Source organism: Hordeum vulgare, chromosome 3H (genome assembly GCF_904849725.1).
Source record: "Hordeum vulgare subsp. vulgare chromosome 3H, MorexV3_pseudomolecules_assembly, whole genome shotgun sequence".
NCBI classification, from domain to species: Eukaryota; Viridiplantae; Streptophyta; class Magnoliopsida; order Poales; family Poaceae; genus Hordeum; species Hordeum vulgare.
The window spans coordinates 79,402,108-79,423,529 of record NC_058520.1 but is presented as its reverse complement, the minus strand read 5'-3'; positions in this window follow the sequence as shown (position 1 = coordinate 79,423,529).

Sequence of the window (21,422 nt, the reverse complement as noted above, 5' to 3'; positions counted from 1 at the left end):
CTAGGAGGTGGGGCGGGGGGGGGGGGAGTCCCCTCAATGAGGACTCCTCCCCTCTCTTCCATCTTGGAGCATAGGCCCGTAGGGGCTAGCTGCCCAACCCATCAGGGGCTTGTGCGCCACCTCCTAGTCTCATGTGGCCCTACAGGGTGGGTGCCCCCCCGGTGCACCCCCGGAACCCATTCGTCACTCCCGGTACACTACTGGTAATGCCCAAAACTTTTCGGGAACCCGAATAGCTCTTTCCTATATATCAGTCTTCGTCTCTGGACCATTTCGGAACTCCTCGTGACATTCGGGATCTCATCTACGACTCCGAACAACCTTCGGTCACCAACATACATAACTCAACTCTATCAAAACGTCACCGAACCTTAAGTGTGCAGACCCTATGGGTTTGAGAACTATGCAGACATGCCCGAGACACTCTCCGATCAATAACCAATAGTGGGACCTGGATGCCCATATTGGCTCCTACATATTCTACAAAGATCTTTATCGGTCGAACCGCTATGTCAAGGATTCAGTTAATCCCGTAAGTTGTTCCCTTTGTCCATCTGTATGTTACTTGCACGAGATTCGATCATCGGTATCTCTATACCTAGTTCAATCTCATAACCGACAAGTCTCTTTACTCGTTCCTTAATACAAGATCCCGTGACTAAATCCTTAGTCACATTGCTTGCAAGCTTCTTGTGATGTTGTATTATCGAGTGGGCTCAGAGATACCTCTCTGTCATACGGAGTGACAAATCCTATTCTCGATTCATGCCAACCCAACAGACACCCTCGGAGATACGTGTAGATCACCTTTATAGTCATCCAGTTATGTTGTGACATTTGATAAACACAATTCATTCCTTCGATCATGGTCATAGGAACAGATACTTGACATGCAGAAAACAGTAGCAACAAACTCACACGGTCATATGCTACATTCATAGTTTGGGTCTTGTCATGTGATCCCGTTATCAAATGAAAACTCATGTCTATGGCCAGGAAACCTTGACCATCTGTGATCAACGAGTTAGTCCATGAGAGGCTCACTAGGGAGAGTGTGTTTTCTATGCATCCACACATGTTTTTGAGTTCCTAATCAATACAGTTCTAGCATGGATAATAAACGATTATCATGAACAAGGAAATATAATAATAACCTATTTCTTATTGCCTCTAGGGAATATTTCCAACATTTTTGTATATCATATGCCTAAAAGGAATGCATTAATTTCGAAGGAGACGAGATATAATATAATTTCGAAGGGATGCATTGATGTACCTATCAATTGATTAAGATGCCACTTGATTCCTTTATGGTATATCAATTTGTTGTTTAGGTGACTACTCAATTAAAGATGTTACTAGTAGGAGATATATGCATTCATAGTTTACTATCATATTGCATAATGTATCATATTGCTTCAACAAAGTTTAAGATGTTATATCCAACTAGTGGGTGAAGTTATCTGTCCTTTGTTGGAGATGTATCGCATATGTTGATTGCGAGAAGGTTGACGTGATGTGCTAACGAGAAGCTAGCATGCTACTTTTTGGGTTAATATTAGTTTCTTCCTTCTCTTTTGGTAAATTTTGTGTTCCGACTTCTTAGTTGTGATGATGTTCTTGTGTTTGATCTGTCTACCTATGTCAACGTGGTCATTGGTCAACCATGCTTTTTTTGCATGCATGGGTAATGATCGATCTCATTCGTGCCCATTCCACAAAAAAAGTTGTAGAAGTGATTCTATTGGTCCATGAATTTAGAAGGAGATAATTTTTTGAACCTTAAAATATTTGCTATTTGGTGCAACACTGAAGAAGTAAAACTAGATCATGCCATGTATGCTATTGTATGGATGGAATCAAATGAGTAGAGGTTGTACAAGCAAGTGACCACAGTTTTTTAGCAAGATTATGAGACAACAAATTAAATTTGTAACACGCTAGGAAATTGTGGAAAATGTGTTGATAATCATATGTATTCGGCTTGAGTTGTAATATTTGAGTCCTCGCGCCACCACTTCATGTAAGGATCTGGTATAAGGATCTGGAGATTTATGTAAATACTAAAGTTTAAGGCAGTGCACTATCATATTGGAGGAGAAGGATCCTGAGGTCAAGAAGAGTAAGCTGGACATGACTGGCTTCTTTGACCCGTATGATCCAGACTTTGACGACGATGAAGTCCATGAGGTTTAGCCCTAGTTGAAATTTTGTTTGTTCATTTAGTTCCTTTCACATGTTTTACTATATAAATGCACAATGTATTAATGTAATTTATTTGTGTGTGTAGTATCACTCTCATGACAATGTGGATAAGGGGAACATCGATTCCTTCATAGCGAAGGAAGTCGAGAAGATCAAAGCCAAGGGATCCTCTCTGTACTACAAGAGGAAGAATTACGTGTGCCCCTACTATACCACAAAGCCAAATCCCAAGGATGGGCTCAATGAGCACCTTCTCTCGCATGCACGGGATGCATCGAGGAGTTCCGACGACTACAAGGTCCGAGGACAGCATGTTGCCCTCCTAAAGGCTTTGCATCCCCACTAGGCCTACACGATCTTTCTCATCTGAAGCTGTAAGTGCTACTCATCATCAATATATGTGATGATGTTTTACTTTTGTTAATATGCATGGGGTTGTGAACTGTTGGAAACTTGGTATGCTTTTGTAGTATGTTTATATATGGCTATAATGTAGTATGACTCTGAACTTGATGCCCTGTTTAGATGAACTCAATGGTAGTAATCTAGGAAGATATCTAAATTTCTGTCTCATAGAATTTATTTCTGGTGTATGTTTCCTTCTGATTAGGTTACATAATGAATCATCATTTTGAGAAAATTGTTTGAATCTTGGAGTAAAATACATAAGTGTAAGAAAGTAGTTGTTAAAAATGGAAAATTGTGTGAATTTTCGTATGAAATAAGTGAAATATAAGACAACATATTATCATACATTCATAAATTTTAAAACTGCAATAAATAATAAAAGGGAAATTTTGAAAATAAATAAGGAAAAAGAAATATAGTAGTGTAAGAAAATGGTTGGTAAAGAAAAGGTGGTTGCAAACAAGAAGATATGAATTAGAAGTGATGGATTTTTGTATGAAATGTATGAAATATAAGAAAAGATATTATAATACATTTACCAATTTTAAAATTGTAATAACTAATAAAAAGGAAAATAGATATAATAAAAAGGGTAAAAAATGCATAGAAAATGGGCCAGCCCAACTGATGGGGTTATAGTCCTAGGGTAGGGTCATAGGCCTGCCCTGAAGGTCCTACCCAAAGACTACCCCAAATAAGGGACAAGGCCCTTAGTCAGTTCCGACTGAACTAAGGAGTTCCCATCATCCAGTCGGAACCGATCCTCGATCATCCAGTCGGAGACTAGCATTCGGAGTATATCAAACTAACCGACTGGATTCCACTCTGTGCATCGTAACCCCCCTGGAGGGAAACGGTCATACGTTTCCATGTGCCTTTATTAGCATTTAAGACGTACCTTACCTGTAACGTAGGCATTTAATTGCCACTACTCCACCCCTGTACACCGGACCGTTGTGGAGGGCAGCGCACTCTATATAAGCCACCCTCCCCCACTGGTGCAGGGGTTAGCAATTCACTGTATTCTATATTCCACTCGACAACAAGCTCCCAGAGCACTGAGACGTAGGGCTATTACCTCCACCGCAGAGGGGCCTGAACTCATGCAATCTCGCCGTAGCTAAGGCTCTGCCCATCCTTTCGTACCCTACACATCTACTGTCAGACTTATACCCACGACAGTTGGCGCCCACCTTGGGGCAGGCGTCTAAGCGACTTCCGGCGAGTTTGCGACTACATCGTTTCGTCATGTAGTCCGGTGGAGATTCGAGCATGGGTCACGAGATCCTCTTCGGCTCTCTCTCCTTCATCGTCGATGATTCGGCATGGCTTCGGGACGCTCCTCTCGACATCGAGGCGCTTCCCCGCCGCGGGGCTACGCACTTCCGTGCCGGCGCCCGCGACATTCTTCTTCTCCAGCAGTCGGCTCCGGTGTCGACCTACAACGCCGTCACGCGCCGCAACAAGCGGTCCCGCTGTCCGCGGCTCTAGTGTTGGGTGCAACACACCCAGGCACGCCAGAACGCGTCTTCACAAGTGGCGGTCCTAGAATCGGTTGTGGTGGCCCCGCCGTCCCAGCGCTCGGACTCGGTTCCGACTGAGTTTCCTTCCGAGTACACGGGTCGCGGGCCTGCAGCAGAAGTACACATGGCCAACTCCCATGAAGATCCCCGTCAAGCTGGCCGGAACGAGCACGAGATCGGCGAAACGTCCGGCGCGCGTCGTCCGCCTCGCCGTTCTGCCAGCCGGCACACTTGGCGGAGCAACGTGGAGTTGTTCCACACACCCATCCTCAAGTTGGCTGTGGCTGCCAAGATAGCCGATTCCCTTCAGCCGACTGATTCAGAGGCTGGCAGGGGGATCGAGCAAATCCGTGCCTTGTTGCACACGGCGCAGCAGCAAAATTCGACGGTCTCCCAATCGCACAACAGGATCCACAATAGTTCTGTTCATGCGAATACGCATCGGTCAGTTCACAACCCTGGTTCTCATCAGCGACACAGGGGAGGCAGCCGTTCCATAAATCCCGAAGATCGTCGCCGCTCATGCACCCCTCCGCGGGGTGGGCCCTACAGGCCCCGACATCATGATGATCGGCGTTCAGTCGGTGACACCTATGACCCAAGGCCCGACGCGAGAGGGCATATCGCCCAGCGGAGGGTCGACAGGGGCCGAGCCCACCGCGATGGTTACGACATCGACCGTCCGAGTGTAAGCAGGACCATCGTTTCTGGTCCCGAATGTTTCAGTCGAGCCATCCATTCGGCTGACATCCCTCCCAACTTCCGATTGGCGACGGGAATTAGCAAGTTTACAGGAGAGCCCAAGCCAGAAACGTGGCTGGATGATTACCGAGTGGCAGTCCAGATCGGAGGAGGGGACGACCATGTCGCCATGAAGCACCTCCCTCTGATGCTCGACGGCTCGGCGCGAGCATGGCTGAACCAGTTGGCCCCCTCAAGCATCTACAGCTGGGCAGATCTGGCCCGAGTGTTCATCAGGACCTTCGAAGGGACGTGCAAGCGCCCTGCTGGCCTCGTGGAGCTCCAACACTACGTCCAGAAGCAGAACGAGCCCCTGCGCGACTTCATTCAGCGTTGGACAACCCTCTACCACACGGTGGAGAACATCACAGAGCATCAAGCAGTCTGCACATTCAAGGCAGGCGTGCGGTACAGGGATCTGTACCTGAAGTTCGGCCGAACAGGCGACATCTCCATGAGAAAGATGATGGAGATAGCAGCACGCTATGTGAATGGCGAAGAAGAGGACCACATCCGAAGCGGCAAGCACAAGACAGTCGCCGATGGAGATGGGAGTAACACTCGGAAGCAGAAGCAGAAAGCTCCGTCCACTCCGCAGGCAGAAGCTGCAGCTGTAACCAATGCCAAGTTCAAGGGCAAAGGGAAGGCTCAGTTCACCCCCCAAGAAGAAGCAGTTCAATAACCCCATCCTGGACCAGCCATGTCCGATTCATACGAAGATGGATGAAGAGGGCAACCCCATTTATCCGAAGCATACCACTCGACAGTGTCGCCTCCTGATCCAGGGGTTCGGCAAAGGACAACCGAGTGAAAAGGACAATGAACAAGATGAGGAGGATAAGGAGGATCCGTTCCCCCAAGTCCATGGAACACTGATGATTTTTGCTGACGTTGAGAGCAAGAGTCGACTGAAGCTGGTGAACAGGGAGGTGAACATGGCCACCCCTACCAACCCCAAGTTCCTCAAATGGTCTCACACTGCGATCACCTTTGACCAGTCGGATCATCCGGCACACGTACCTACCCCAGGAAGACAGGCTCTGGTCGTCGACCCGGTGGTGGAAGGAGTCCGATTGCGCAAAGTCCTCATGGACGGTGGCAGTGGCTTGAACATCATGTACGCCGAAACTCTCAAGGGGATGGGCATTCCGATGTCCAAACTCAGCGAGAGCAGCATGCAGTTCCATGGAGTCGTCCCCGGACGGAAGGCCAAGTCACTCGGCCAGATCGCGTTGGACGTCGTTTTCGGCTTCGACAAGAACTTCCGCAAGGAAAAGCTGACGTTCGAGGTGGTGGACTTCTAGAGCGCTTACCACGCAATTCTGGGCCGTCCGGCGTAAGCGCGTTTCATGGCCCGTCCATGTTACGTATACCTGAAGCTGAAGATGCCAGGCCCGAAAGGTGTGATCACCATCACAGGCAATCGACAGCGGGCCGAAGAGTGTTTGCAGCAGGGATCAAGAATCGCCGACCAGCAGATGGCCGTACTCGAGCTTGACGAGTACAAGAAAACAGTCAACCCCGCTAACTTGATGCGTGCGAAGAAGCCAGCTTCGGAGTCTGCATTCCAGTCGGCGGGAGAGACGAAGAAGGTCAGCATCCACCCGACGGACGACACTGCTGCCCCGACGAACATCTCCACCACCCTCGATCCTAAATAGGAAGCCGAGCTCACCCAATTCCTCCGTGAGAACTGGGACATCTTCGCATGGAAACCCTCTAACATGCCAGGTGTACCCAGGGAGTTGGCTGAGCACCGACTGCATGTGGATCCCACCGCTCGGCCTATCCGAGAACGCCTGCGTTGGTCCGCCGCGCACAAGAGGAAGGCAATCGGAGAAGAGGTAGCCAAGCTTTTGGCAGCCAACTTCATTCGCGAGGTTCACCACTCCAAGTGGCTCGCCAATGTTGTCATGGTGCCCAAGAAAGACAAGTCGCTCCGAATGTGCATCGACTTCAAGCACCTCAATAAGGTCTGCCCGAAAGACCATTTTTCGCTCCCCCGCATCGACCAAATTGTCGATTCGACTGCGGGTTGCGAACGTTTGTCAATTTTTTGATGCCTACTCGGGCTATCATCAGATCCGTCTGTATGGCCCCGATGAATTAAAAACAGCCTTCATCACCCCATTCGGGTGCTTCTGCTACATCACTATGCCATTCGGTTTGAAGAATGCAGGAGCTACCTTCATGCGCATGATCCAAAAATGCCTCCTCGACCAGATCGGTCGGAATGTGGAGGCGTATATGGATGATATCATAGTCAAGTCACGCAAAGGTTCCGACCTGCTGACTGACTTGGCAGAAACATTCGCCAACCTTCGTAGGTACGATATCAAGCTCAACCCCGCCAAGTGTTCATTCGGCGTTCCCAGCGGAAAGTTACTCGGTTTCTTCGTTTCCGAAGGAGGGATCGATGTCAACCCCGAAAAGATTGGGACCATCCTCCGAATGGAGAGGCCGGTCAGAATACACGATGTTCAACGGCTCACAGGTTGCCTAGCGGCTTTGAGCAGGTTTATCAGTCGACTCGGCGAGAAAGCACTTCCTCTGTACCGACTCATGAAGAAATTAGATACTTTCGAGTGGACGGATGAAGCCCAAGTCGCATTCGACGACCTCAAAGTCCTACTTTCCACCCAGCCGGTTCTTACTGCTCCGCTCAGTAAAGAGCCCCTTCTTCTGTATATCGCGGCTACAAATCAAGTCGTCAGCACTGTTCTTACAGTCGAACGAGAAGAATAAGGCAAAGCATACAAAGTTTAGCGGCCAGTGTATTACGTCTCCGAAGTCCCGACTCCTTCCAAGCAGAGGTATCCCCACTATCAAAAACTTATCTATGGGATTTACATGACTGTGAAGAAGGTGGCCCATTATTTCCAAGACCACTCGGTGTCTGTCGTTTCTGATGCTCCGTTGTCGGAAATCCTCCACAATCGGGACGCATCAGGCCGAGTGGCGAAGTGGGCAATGGAGATGTTGTACCGCGATATCAAGTTCGAGGCCAACAAAGCTATTAAGTCTCAAGCTCTGGCTGACTTCATAGCAGAATGGGTAGAACAATAGCAACCGACCCACATCTACTCGGCTCATTGGACAATGTTCTTCGATGGGTCCAAGATGTTGAATGGCTCCGGCGCTGGCGTTGTGATCGTATCGCCAAAGGGCGACAAACTCAAGTATGTGCTGCAGATACACTTTGATTCCTCCAACAATGAGGCAGAGTATGAAGCTCTCCTTTATGGACTGCGCATGGCCATCGCACTCGGCGTCCGTCGCCTGATGGTCTATGGCAATTCGGATTTGGTGGTTAATCAAGTGATGAAAGAGTGGGACGTCAGGAACCCCACCATGACCACATACTGCAATGCAGTGAGGAAGCTCGAGAAGAAGTTTGAAGGTCTGGAGATCCACCATATTCTGCGACTGAAGAACCAAGCAGCTGATGAGTTGGCAAAACTGGGATCCACTCGGAGACCAGTCCCGAGTGACGTCTGCCTCGAGCACCTCCACCTTCCCTCAGTCAAAGAAGATCCTTTCACAGAGGAACCAGTACAACCAAAGAGCTCGATAGATCCGACTGAAGTTGACGTACCTGCTGTGGTTGATCTGGTCATGGAGATTCTTGCTGTCATCCCTGATTGGGCTGTGCCGATCATTTCATATATCCCGAGGCAGGAATTACCAGAAGACGAAGTCCAGGCCTTGCAGATAGTCCGCAGGTCGAAGTCGTTCACTATCATTGATGGCCAGTTGTACAAGGAAAGCGTTTCAGGCGTTCTTCAACGATGCATCTCCCCAGAGGAGGGATAGTTGATCTTGGAGGAAATTCACTCGGGAACCTGCGGTCATCATGCCTCTTCGAGAACAATCGTTGCCAAAGCATTCAGAGCTGGCTTCTTCTAGCTACAGGCAAACGAGATGGCTAAATATATGGTCGACCGATGTGAAGGCTGTCAGTTCTACTCCAACAAGTCCCACAAGCCAACATCTGCATTGAAGACAATCCCTCTTGTGTGGCCGTTTGCAGTATGAGGATTAGATACAGTCGGTCCATTCAGGACAGGCCAAGGAGGATACACGTATCTGTTGGTGGCAGTCGACAAGTTCACAAAATGGATTGAAGCCAAGCCCATCAAGAAGCTCGACGGCCTAACAGCCATCAAGTTTGTCAGAGACATCATCTCCAGATTCGGGGTACCTCATAGCATAATCACGGACAACGGGACAAATTTTGACTCGGACAGATTCAAAGGTTTCTGTGCAAGCCAAGGTATCTGAGTGGATTTTGCACCTGTGGCGCATCCTCAAGCAAACGGACAAGCCGAGTGGGTGAATGGACTTATTCTGCAAGGTTTGAAGCCCCGACTCCTGCGAGAGGTGGGACATGCTGCTGGCGCATGGGTCACCGAGCTACCTTCAGTGCTTTGGGGTCTCCGCACAACCCCGAACAGATCTACGGGGCAATCACCGTTCTTCCTCGTTTACGGAGCAGAAGGAGTCCTTCCGAGTGACTTGCTTCGCAATGCTCCACGAGTCGAACTCTTCTCCGAAGCTGAAGCAGAACAAGCAAGGCAAGACGGAGTGGACCTTCTAGAGGAGGAGCGCGAGATGGCGCTGACTCGCTCAACCATTTATCAACAAGATCTGCGGCGCTTTCACGCACGACACGTCAGAAGTCGCACGTTCCAAGCAGGCGACCTGGTGCTCCGAGTGGATCAGCAAAGACCTCACAAGTTGGCTCCTACCTGGGAAGGACCCTTCATCATCTCCAAGGTGCTGAACACCGGAGCATAGAGACTCTACAACATCGACAAGGAGACAGACGAGCCGCGAGCATGGAACGGTGACCTCCTGAAGCGCTTCTACACGTGACCGTGGACTGAAGCAATGTAAAGAACAAATATTGGTGAAATAATATAAAGCAAATTGAGCTTTTGAAGATCCAAAATTCTGCCGCGGTCGCAGACTCCGGTCTCAAAAAAAAACGTCGCACTGACTCCGGTCGCATACTGACTTTCTCCAAGTGTGCACTAAACGTCGCAATCGGGGACTTAGCTACGATCCAGAATCGCCTAAGTACTGACTTTCTCCGAGTGTGCACTAAACGTCGCACTCGAGGACTTAGCTGCGATCCAGAATCGACTAAGTACTGACTTTCTCCGAGTGTGCACTAAACGTCGCACTCGGGGACTTAGCTGCGATCCTGAATCGCCTAAGTACTGACTTTCTCCGAGTGTGCACTAAAGTCGCACTCGGGGACTTAGCCGCGATCCAGAATCGCCTAAGTACTGACTTTCTCCGAGTGTGCACTAAACGTCACACTCGGGGACTTAGCTGTGATCCAGAATCGCCTAAGTACTGACTTTCTCCAAGTGTGCACTAAACGTCACACTCGGGGACTTAGCTGCGATCCAGAATCGCCTAAGTACTGACTTACTCCGAGTGTGCACTAAACGTCGCACTCGGGGACTTAGCTGCGATCCAGAATCACCTAAGTACTGACTTTCTCCGAGTGTGCACTAAACGTCGCACTCGGGGACTTAGCTGCGATCCAGAATCGCCTAAGTACTGACTTTCTCCGAGTGGGCACTAAACGTCGCACTCGGGGACTTAGCTGCGATCCAGAATCGCCTAAGTACTGACTTTCTCCGAGTGTGCACTAAACGTCGCACTCGGGGACTTAGCTGCGATCCAGAATCGCCCAAGTACTGACTTTCTCCGAGTGTGCACTACACGTCGCACTCGGGGACTTAAGTTGCGATCAAGAATCGCCGAAGTACCAAATTTCTCCGAGTGTGCACTATAACGTTGCACTCGGGGACTTAGGTGCAATCACAAATCGCCTAAGTACTAACTTTCTCCGAGTGTGCACTAAACGACGCACTCGGGGACTTAGCTGCGATCATGAATTGCCTAAGTAATAACTTTCTCCGAGCGTGCACTAAACGTGACACTCGGGGACTGAGCTACGATCAAGAATCGCCTAAATACAAATTTTCTCCGAGCGTGCACTACTCGTCACACTCAAAGACTTAACGGCGATAAAGAATCGCTTACATGAGAAAGCTTCCTGCGACTGTACCCTACAGACACACTCGGGGACTCAGCAGACCCTCATTGAGGCTCATGTGGATGTCAAGACCACTCACAATTACATGAGTACCAACTCGCTCCGAGTGTGGCCTGTCTGTCGCACTCGAAGACTTAGCCGCGATCATGAATCGCCTAAGTACTCTATTGCCTTCGAGTGTACCCTACAGATCCACTCGGGGACTCAGCAGACCCTCATTGAGGCTCATGTGGATGTCAAGACCACTGACAATTACATGAGTAGCAGACCCTCATTTAGGCTCATGTGGATGTCAAGACCACTGACAATTACATGAGTACCAACTCGCTCCGAGTGCGGCCTGTCCGTCGCACTCGAAGACTTAGCCGCGATCATGAATCGCCTAAGTACTCTATTGCCTTCGAGTGTACCCTACAGATCCACTCGGAGACTCAGAAGACCCTCATTGATGCTCATGTGGATGTCAAGACCACTGACAATTACATGAGTACCAACTCGCTCTGAGTGCGGCCTGTCCGTCGCACTCGACGACTTAGTCGTGATCATGAATCGCCTAAGTACTCTATCACCTTCGAGTGTATCCTATAGATCCACACGGAGACTCGGCAGACCCTCAGAGAGGCTCATGCAGATGTCAAGGCACTGACACTTACATGCCTCGCATGTTTGCCATTGGCTTCACCAAGAAACACAAAACAAAAACTCGAGCCAAAATTGCAACAGAAGAGCGAAAGATTTGGTTCAAATTCAAAGTTACCTAAAGATAGTTGGCTCGGTGTGGATCAAGCTTACCCGCACCAAGCCCCGAATGTGACGGCCAAAAGCAGTGGCCAAAGTTTTTACAACCAACTCTCGGCATATCGAGGTAAAAGTTTTTCTTACGCGTCGTCAGGGCTGGCGCTAGGACTGGCGGGCTCTACGAATGTCTCCAGGTCGATCCCGTCGGCTATGCGAGTGGCGCTCTCAAGGAAGGTTTCCATGAAGTCTTCGAACCGAAGTTTCTTCGTGTTGGCGACCTGCAACGCTTTCAGCTTCTCTTCGCGCACCTCCTTGCAATGCACTCAGACAAGAGATAGAGCAACGTCCGTGCCACAGCGAGCCACAGACTTCTTCCATGACTGTACTCGGCTTGGGACCTCCTCCAGCTGAGTCATCAAGCCTTCCATCTCATGCCGAGACTCGTCCTCAGGCCGAAGCTCCTTGTCGATTCGGCCGACGACTTATCTCAGTCGACCAATGAAAGGCCCAACTTTACCCAGCCGAATGTGCGCTCGGAGCAGATCTCGATTGGCGTCCTCATCGAGTGGAATGTTCTCACGAATCGACCGCTCCACGTCAGCTGCTTCAGCCTCAGCGTCCATGCAAAAATCTGCAAACATAGGACGAGCAAACAATAAGCACCGAGTGAAATGCTCATACCACAGGCACTCAGAAAAACATGACTTACCACCCAGAAGCATTATCATTTGCCGGGCCGAGTCACTGATGTATTTTTCCTGCGCTATACACCGCTTGTTCAGCACATTCATTTGTCCCATCAGCTCGGACCTATGCGCCTTCATCTTCTCCACTTCAGCAGTCAACGCCTTGTTCGCTCCACGGGCCTGCTCCAAGGACTTCTCTCGTTCCGCCAGAACATCCTTCATACCAGCCATTGCAACTAGGTTCGCATCCAGCTCACCAGCAAACTGAACCTTTTCAGTCGTGAGAGTCTCGTACGCCGTCCCCATCTTGCAAGTTTTCTACCAGCCAGCGCCAAGGGACGATCAGACGAATCCAACAATAAAAAGTCTAAGTTCTTCAGACCCCTGCCGACGCAAGCAGTCGACAGCGGTCTCGGGGACTACACCCAGTGGGTTCACTGAGAGTGACCCCACTGGCATGAAACTCAAACATGTCTGCCCTATTGAGCTACATGACAACACCTAAGCCTATGAGGCTACTACTACCCGACCTGAGTAAAATTACTCTCGTGGACTCATCCAGTAGGTACACTCCGAGTGCCCCAACTGTTAGCATTCGAACAGATTAAATTGTGATCTGATCAAGTCAAAGACAATGTGTATAAAGACAACTGCCGATGCAAGCACTCGACAAAAGTCTCGGGGACTACACCCACTGGGTTCACTAAGAGTGAACCCATTGCAAAAATCATACGATATCCGAGCACACCCAGTGGGTTACAAGAGAAAAGTAAATACTTACTAGCCCACTTACTCGGATATCGTCCCGCAGTTCCAAGCTTCGCTGGTACAGGGACGCGATGGAGTCGTACGCCTTCTTGGCTTCTCCCGCCATTAGCTCCGCCTGCACCATGGCCCCCTTGGCCTCTCCCACCTGGTCTTCTGGGAGGCGCTGGACGTTGTACTCCACGTTCGACGGGCCTGGCATCGTTGGAGGCTCCTTAGGCATCCCAAGGCCCGCTCCAGTCGATTCAGCAGCAACCAGCGCCGTTTCAGTCGACGGCACGTCCGCGGCGAGAGCAATAACTGGCGGAACAGCCTCAAGGACAGGCACCGCAGCTTGCTCAGACCTTCCCTGGTCAACCTCGTCCACATAAATCGCCCCTGAGAGAAACCCGACCGAACGGCGTGAGATCACAGAAAAAAGGCAAGACCGAAGACAGAATTCGTGATGCAATAATGTAAACTCTCGGAATCGCTATGACACACCTGGCTGGGACGAGACAACATTGTCCGTGTCCATGGGATCATCCCCCTGGCGCGCCGTAGAGGTGGCAGAGGTGGCAACCCTGTCGAGTGAAATTCATTCGACCTTCAAATAGGAGTTCAATCGAATATCAGAAGAAGTTAGAAGAACAATGCACTTACGTTGAGGTGACGGGAACGATGACCCTCATCCGCGGCAAAGCCTTCCGAGGTTTAGATCCGCTCGGTTTTGCCACCTTGGAAGGCTGACCCGCAGGCTCAGCAGCAGCGTCCCTGGTCCTCTTGGTGCTCTGAGCACTCGGGACCACGGGAACAGTTGGCGGGGCGCTCGAGGATGCTCGAGGGGCCGAGGGAGCTGCAGGTTCATGTCGGCGCTTAGTTCGATGTTCTGGCGGCGGGGGTGGCGAGTTCTGCTCTTCTTCTTCCTCCTCCTCTTCACCAGACTCCTCCTCCGTCTCTCCATTGTCGGAGACGTACTCGACGCTCTCCATACCGCCCTCCTGGCTGCCCTCCTCCTCCTCAGCCGGGTTCCCGTTCGAGACGGGAGAGAACCAGTTGGTCCACTTCTGCATAAAATACAGTCGGTGACATCAGACGTCAGACAGTGATTCAAGACAGCGATAAATCTAAGACAATTATGTGCACTCGACAAGTTGTACTCACCTCGTTCGGAGGAGGGTTGTCCGCGCGGAAAGTCTTCACTCGCCGGGACCCTCTGGGGTTCTCACAGGCGCCTGTGATCTGGAGCACCCACGATGCCACCGTCTCCCCGGTCACGCACTTGACGTTGGTCCGAGTGGAGTCTTCGGGCCCCGTGTAATGCCACATGGCGTGGTCTCGGGCCTGCATTGGTTGGATGCGCCGGCCGAGGAAAACCTCCAGCAAATCTATGCCGGTGACTCCCTTTCTGACGACATCTACGAGTGCGTCGACCAGGGGCTGGATATGGATCTTCTCCGCCTTCGTGAGCGCGAGCTGCTTAGGCGGAGCTGGTCGATCTAAGCTAAAAGGAGGTAGGCCCGTCGTGGCATTCGGGCAAGCGACGTACTGGCAGTAGAACCATGTCGTCTGCCAGTTCCTAACCAATTTACTCAGCTGAAGAGCGGGATAACTACTTTTGCTCTTCTTTTGGAAGCCTAAACCTCCACAGAGCTGGAGAAGGTGAGTCTTATCATCCGACTGATTAAGTCGTTTGATAGTTTGGGACCTAGCAGAGAAGATATGTTTGAAAAGCCCCCAATGGGGAGGACAACCGATGAAGCACTCGCACAAGACTACGAAAGCAGAGAGATGTGCTATGGCATTCGGGGGAAAGTGGTGGAGCTGCGCCCCAAAGTGGTTCATTATGCCTTTGAAGAAAGGATGCGGGGGCAGGGAGAAACCTCGATGCACCTGGCTGAGCAGCAGGACGCGCTCCCCCTCCCAGGGCGCCGGCTCGGTCTCGCCCTCCTCCGGCAACCTCCATGATTTGTGCGCGATCATCCCGTGCTCCACCAGCTCCAGCAGGTCCTCCTCCGTCACCGTGGAGGGGAGGAAGTCCCCCTGGATCCACCCCGCCGGTAGCGTTCGTTGCTTCCGCGCAGGAGCCGCCGCCTTCCCCCTCCTCTTGCACGCCTCTAGCTTGCTGGTATGCCCCTTTGTCATGGCGGGAGCTGCGGATTCGCGAGGGAGATGGAGAAGGGAGAAACTTGGGGTGCGCACAGGACAGAGAAGGAAGCGGAGCAAAGGTGAGATGTCTGGCGAGCGTAACGAAAAAACCCTCGCCGTTGGGATTTAAGTAAGGTTCCGACTGGGTCACTGGAAAGTGGCCCCGAAATATTATCCACCGACCGACTGCGGCGATATCAGTGGAGAAGATGAAGGCGCGGGAATCGAGGCATCAGGCGCTACTCGAGCGCGATGTCGTCATCCCCGCTGAGCGCGCGGTAACCGAAATTTGAGGATCCTAGAAAATCCGCCGCTGTCAGTTGACTGGTCACGTCAGAAGATACCACGGAAGCAATCGGTTTCCAACAGTTTGTTTCACGAATACTTCCACTCGGATCGTTGGTCACACAATGTAAAATGGATCCGGGCAAGCAACGCCAAAGTCACATCCGTACCAGTCGGATCCGAACTTCAAGCATCGCTTCGTCGTTCCAACCCCAATCCATTCGGGGACTAATGATGGGGTTATAGTCCTAGGGTAGGGTCATAGGCCTGCCTTGAAGGTCCTACCCAAGGACTACCCCTCATAAGGGACAAGGCCCTTAGTCAGTTCCGACTGAACTAAGGAGTTCCCATCATCCAGTCGGAACCGATCCTCGATCATCCAGTCGGAGACTAGCATTCGGAGTATATCAAACTAACCGACTGGATTCCACTCTGTGCATCGTAACCCCCCTGGAGGGAAACGGTCATACGTTTCCATGCGCCTTTATTAGCATTTAAGACGTACGTTACCTGTAACGTAGGCATTTAATCGCCACTACTCCACCCATGTACACCGGACCGTTGTGGAGGGCAGCGCACTCTATATAAGCCACCCTCCCCCACTGGTGCAGGGGTTAGCAATTCACTGTATTCTATATTCCACTCGACAACAAGCTCCGAGAGCACTGAGACGTAGGGCTATTACCTCCACCACAGAGGGGCCTGAACTCATACAATCTCGCCGTAGCTAAGGCTCTGCCCATCCTTTCGTACCCTACACATCTACTGTCAGACTTATACCCACGACACCAACCATCTACACGGATGTGCGATCGAGCACGCTGGTGAGGCTGGCCTGGGTGAGCCCACAAAAATTGGGCCCAACCACTGAGCTGCACCGGGAACAATTCATGGGTGGTGGAGTTTAGTCCCACCTCGTCGAGCGAGAGGCGCCCGCGCCGGCTTATATACCCGAACGAGAGAGGCTTGGCAGGAGCCTCTCTCAGCCACACAACGAATCATCTCCGCCTACCTCTATGCCGTGTGGGGCCTACTGGCAGGAGTAATACATGCCCCACGGGCCTGCATCCTAGCCCATATTGCATGGGTTTCTAGTCGTATGCAGGTCGTGGGTTATGAAATTTCCTGTTAAGTGGGCGGGGTTTTATTTTCTAATTTTTGCATATGCCACTTGTTTAATTTTATACCATCTCCAAATCACCCCATATTTGTTGTACATGGTCGCATGCATGTAGTAAACATGATTATGAAAGCAATTTCAGCAACCATGAAGTGTACACTGTCCCCCTAAGGTAACATATGACGTGTCTCCCTTTGTTTCACCAAGCCACTATTAACTATAAAATATTCAAAAAATGGAAAACTTTCATATTTTTATCTATGTTTATGAAAGAGAAGGGGTGTGCAAAATTTTAGGTGATTTGGAGGAGGTCAAAAAATCACCTTGTTAGAAAAACTGGCTTAAGTGAGAAAAACGGTCCATCCGTAATGAATTGATTTTTTTACCACCTCCAAATCACCCCAAATTTGATGTACATGGTGACATGCATGTAGTAAACATGATTATCAAAGAAATTTCTACAATAATGAAGTGTACATTGTCCCCCTAAGGTAACGTATGACGTGTGTCCCTTTGTTTCAACGAGCCATTATTAATTAAAAAAGATTCAAAAATGGAAAAATTTCATATTTTATCTATGTTTATGAAAGAGAAGGGGTGTGCAATATTTTAGGTGATTTGGAGGAGGTAAAAAATGACCTTGTTTGAAAAACTGGCTTAAGTGAGACCAAACGGTCCGTTCGTAATGAAGTGATTGTTTAAACTTCTCCAAATTACCCAAAATTTGTTATATATGGTGGCATGCATATAGTAAACATGATTATGAAAGCAATTTCAATAATAATGAAGTCTACATTGTCCCCCTAAGGTAACATATGACGTGTGTCCCTTTGTTTCACCGAGCCACTGTTAACATAAAAGATTAAAAAATGGAAAAGTTTCTTATTTTATCTATTTATATGAAAGAGAAGGGATGTGCAAAATTTTAGGTGATTTGGAGGAGGTAAAAAACCCACCTTGTTGGAAGAGTTGGCTTAGGTGAGGCCGACGGTCTGTTCGTAATGAATTGATGTTTTTGACCTTCTCCAAATGACCCCAAATTTGTTTTACATGGTGGCATACATAGAGTGTCGAAAAGCTACGAAACTTGGCATGCATGCTTGTCATGATAGTACAAGTCTATAAAAAAATAGGGTTCCATTGTCGGCAAACCCTAAAAAATTCACAAAATTAAAAAAAGCTAGCTTAGTTTCATGATTCTTGAAAAAAGATGTGTAAAAAAGTCCTTGATTGTGGACAGATATACCTCACAACACTAGTGCAGGTTTTGCTATGTCACTCATAAATTGAGAAGTGCACTCTGATAACAAGTTGACAGATATACTTCTTGCCCCTTGTTGATTACCCCAAGTGGAAGGTGGAGATGTAGTTAGCAGCAGATTTCCCTTACACAGGGACTGTAAGGTTTATCGAACCAGGAGGACTCCGAGGATCAATAAGTAGGTGTCCGCTGCTCTAGCGCTAGCAGAAGACGTGTAACTGCACACACAACAAATAAATTTGCTCATAACGAGTACAGAGAAGTTGTGAATCTCTGTGGTCTTCTAGTTTACAAAGGATCAAAACACAAGCGGGAATAGTGATAGTGATTGCAACGGAAAAGTAAATGAAAGCAGTAAATGGTGGAGGTGTAAGCAATGGTGGTAATATGGACCGGAGTCACATGATGTTCACTAGTGATGTCTCTCTCCCAAAAGAAGATAAACAACTATGCAAGGGTAAACAAATTACAGCTGGGCAATTGACAAAATTATAAACGCACCGCAATGCTACTTATGCTACTAGAAAGTTAGAGGCTCAAAAGTAATGGGCAGTATGCCAAGACAAGTAGACCATTTATTCATCAACATCTACTTACTAATCATCCACCCTAAGATATCTATCCAGAACATCTCGCTGGTATTAAGTTGCGAGCCCCACCGAAAGTGTAAACTCAAAGCAACGGACAACTGCATTAACGAACTTTGCGTAAGGTAAACAATACTTGCAACCGCGGTCACAAGCACCGTTGTTTTCTCCCTCGTGGCAACAACACATCCCCTAGTCTCCTGTTTCTGTCACTGAAGCTAGACATCAGGGGGCATGAACCCACAATCATGCATAATGCTCCCACTTGGAGTTACAGAGAACATGCATGAATCACTAAAGAACATAATAAAAGGATAATCAAATATATAACTCATCACAATCTGAACATAATCTCATAATCCATCGGATCCCAGCAAACAAAGCATAAAAATAGCAGGAAAATTACATAGATACCTTTATCACGTAGGGCAGCTCACAAGGGCTAATCATTGAAGCACAAGATTGGAGAGAAGATATCACATAGTGGTCAGCGACTCATGGTCCAAGGAGGACTACTCACCGCACGTCCAGGAAGCGTCCATGGTGGTGGAGAAGCTCCCGCAGGTCAATCCTCCCTCCGACAGGTTGTCGGGAAGAGGTCTTGTGATGCTCCTGATCTCGGAAGTGCTGCGGCGGCGGAACGATGGAGAAATTCACGATTATGGATATTATGGAAGGGTTTCCAATCGAACGGGTAAATATAGGCCGAAGGAGTGTGTCAGAGGAGGTGGGCCCCACCCAGGCAACCTGTGGGCTCGGCCAGGGGGTAGGCCGCGTAGGGAGGCCGCCACGGCAGGCCCTAGCTCCCCTCTGGCCCATCTTTGGTGCTCCGGAAGCTTCCATCATGCTGATTTTTATATATTTTTCTTGTGATTTTTGGGACTTAGATTGGGGTAAAAGTCCATGCAAAAAAACACATCAGCAGATAGAAACTGGCACTAGGTGCACTAAGTAGTAGGTTAGTCCAAATATGTGTAAAACGATCTGAAAGTGTAGCAAAACATATAACAATGTCACCAAAAAGATCATGGAACAAGCAAAAAATATAGATACGTTTGAGACGTATCAACATCCCCAAGCTTAATTCCTGCTCGTCCTCGAGTAGGTAAATGATAACACAAACAATTTCTATGGTGACATGCTAACACACATATAAGAACTTCAAAGTAAAGCAAGTGAGATATGCAATTCAAGTCAAGACAATAACAAGCAAGAGTCTATATTTAGTATTGAAAATAACAAAGTAAGAACATAAAGGTGTAAGAGCTCTCGCTGTTCATGACTCGAATGTCTCCAAAGGGTGTTTGCGTGCAAGAAGTGGGAGATGGGTTGAAAGCATAAAAATATTTTGTAGTTTAATTGAGAACTCAATCTACTAAAACTTCACACTTGGTCTCCTTCGGAATCTTATTTTGACTGATCCCAGACCACTAGTCAGGCACAGGTCAAAATGGTCCTCTCCCTTTCGACTTTGAGCACTCATGCAATGGATGAGCGCAAGAAAGATATGTTGGCACTTAGGGTGGCAAATAAAATAATGATGGGGAAGGAAGACAAAAAAAAGGTGTGGAAGGCTCACATCAATGAGGACAACCATAGGCGAGAGAAAGCCAAATGATAGATATGATGTGAGGAGTAGGAATTGCCATGCAACGGATGCACATATGAGCTAGGTAAGCTCTCCAATGGAACTAGTGGGGGTGCATCCAACTTGCTTTCTCATGAAGATCTAGAGCTCATTTGAGGAGGCTCATCATTGGAATATACAAGCCAAGTTCTAAAGTGTAAGGGTCCCCACATAATTATGCATGAATGATAATCTCAACGGAGTACAAATATAACAATGGAGTATGAGTGTGGATCTTTCAAAAGGAATAGTAGTGTTGCCCCCTTCCCTCTTTTTATTTCTTTTTATTTTCATTTTTTTGTGGCCTCTTTGGCTCTTTCTATTTATCTCTCATTTGTGCTCTTTGGGATCTTTTCATTTGTCCTCTTTGGGATCTTTTATTTTGTCCTCTTTGGGATCTTTTCATCACTTAAGGGCAACACTCTATGTTTTACAAGAATAAAAGAAGATCTTCACACTTTATAAGAAGCACTCAACATAAAGACAAATGAAAACTATCATGATGTATGCAAATGTATGCCTCTGCCAGTGTAGCAGGATATGCAATGATACTAGCGCGCCATGTAGTAATAATAAGGGCAAGGCCCAACTAGCATGTGGCTCCTCGATCAAGGAAAATCATGTATGACATGAAGATCATGTCATGAGATGGTGGATGTTGCATGACAATGTATCTCGGAAAGGCTATGGAAATGCCTTAATAGGTAGGTATGGTGGCTGTTTTGAGGAAGGATATAATGAGGCTTATGAAGACAGAGCGTATCATGCCAAGGGTTTGGATGCACCGGCGAAGTTTGCACCAACTCTCAAGATGAGAAAGGGAAATGCACGGTATCGAAGAGGCTAGCAAAATATGGATGGTGGAAGTGCCAACAATCGAATACTCACATTAGTCCAAAGAACTCATGCACTTATTATAGGTAACTCTCTATATACTTAGGAGATTCAAAAAGAGACAAGTACCCCGAGGAGGAGTGTTTGGGGGTTTGGTCATCCTTGCGCATCCTTGACCCATGATAACATGAGGGTACTCTATATATTCCAACCCCTCCAGAGGTTAGCGATCCATCTAGTAGCTAGAGTTCTCAACTATTTTTTTAGTTTTGAAAACACACGGATTTCCCAAAATACGATACCTATCACTAATAGGCTCAAGCTCTTGACTCCAATAGTCCAAACATTACTCAAATCAATACCTCAACACTATTGCAAGTTACTACTATACTTAAATAGCAACCTCAGTTACCTACTCATGCAAGACACACAACTCAGTGCA